We start from the raw sequence: 1530 nt of genomic DNA, 5'->3' as shown, positions 1-1530 counted from the left end.
ACATCTTCCTGCCAGACGAATCTAATGAAGGTAAAGGCACACAAATAATACAAAAAAAAAATTCTTCTGAGTGTGTGTTTCAGATTTAGAAAATATTTCAGTGGCATGTAAGTCAGAAATCAGTACTTAACAAATTAGAAAAGCAATCATCTTTAGAGATTTGTCAAGGACACATTTAACTAGCACCTTATCTGGACATAATATAGGCATTGGACATGTAATCAAAACCCCATCTATTTCGATAAGAACAAAATAAATTAAGGAAATGTATACAAGCGGGAAGTTCTCAACATTCCACAAGAAAAATCCATGATCATATTTGTTAGACTTCAAATCCGAGGCCAAAAGCTTGCACAAGGTCATTAAAGACTCACGCAAGGTCATTCAAGCTTGACAAATACAACCCGGTATTCAGGAATGGCAGCTATATAAGGAGTAGATGCACCTGTCTCATTTTCATCCTGAAGTAACTTATCCAACTCCGGCCAAAGAAGCTCCCTCCTGAAAGTACAGTTGATATTTCATATTCCACACAGGAGTAATGAGATAATGATGGGCAAAAGAGAAAAAAAATAGAAAACTAAAAAATAGCAGTAGCCGACATTGAAATTTGGATGGCATGCATAAAAGTTTGCTGATACTACATACCATGCAGAGAAGTCATCCTCAATACCCTGATCATCATCTCCCAACCCCACTTGGACAATGTGCTTGGCGCCTATGCAGAGGAAAAAAAATATAGAAGAATATCCAAGTACGAATGATGCTTAAATTCATTAAACACATCTACAAACTTGCACATGACTACTACATTACAGTTGTATGTATGAAACTCACAGATAACATGTCTACTCAACTGTTCATATTGACAATTTCATATTGCTGATTAAAATGTTCATATTGCTGATTGCCCAAACTAAACACACCAAATTGAAGATTTTCCAACCAGGTTCCTCTTTCTTTCCCCTATAAAAACTAATAATCAGCAATCGATCAAGGCAAAAGGATTATTGGTAGAATAGATTAACTAAATGTGCATGTTTCCAGAACCTCTGTAAACCATTTGTAGAACCGGGCAGCATTATCAGTAGGCTCGCCATCTCCATACCTAAAGAAAACAAAGGGATCAGCTCGAACTTTGAGGAAACTGATCGTTTATAAAAACAAAAAATTCCTGACTTTCAACTTACGTAGCCAAGAAGAACAAAGCCAAGCTCTCCTTTTTCAGGTTCTCCTCGTATTCATCATCCTCAGTAGCATATTCGTCCTATAATTGAGGAAACTAACTATAGATCAGTCAATTAATCAGTAGTATTTCCAATGATCTGAAACAGAAGGAAGATAATCTTACGATATCCATGACTTTAAATATGGCATTAGGGTACCGTGCTTTTGCCTCCTCAGCCAGCGCCTAGAAGGGGGGAAAATCTAAGATCATGGGAGAAAAATTCAAAAAACGAACTACTCGGATAAAAACCCTAACCTTCGCGAACCCCTCAGCCGTCCTGGTCTGCGTCCCGAAGAAGACGG

The 1530-nt window shown here is 37.6% G+C and overlaps 1 long non-coding RNA gene across 1 annotated transcript; it reads right to left on the bottom strand.

The window, feature by feature from the left end:
• Positions 1-947: 947 nt before the first annotated feature.
• On the bottom strand, positions 948-1254 carry LOC122004826. Its single transcript, XR_006118249.1, has 3 exons — positions 1191-1254; positions 1051-1108; positions 948-966 (listed from the first exon to the last, which is right to left on the bottom strand). It is a non-coding gene; the product is annotated as an uncharacterized LOC122004826 (long non-coding RNA).
• Between the last annotated feature and the right edge of the window lie 276 nt (positions 1255-1530).

The sequence above is a fragment of the Zingiber officinale genome, chromosome 7B (assembly GCF_018446385.1).
Source record: "Zingiber officinale cultivar Zhangliang chromosome 7B, Zo_v1.1, whole genome shotgun sequence".
NCBI lineage: Eukaryota > Viridiplantae > Streptophyta > Magnoliopsida > Zingiberales > Zingiberaceae > Zingiber > Zingiber officinale.
The sequence above is the reverse complement of the archived record's forward strand: the minus strand, read 5'-3'. Positions and strand labels throughout refer to the sequence as shown.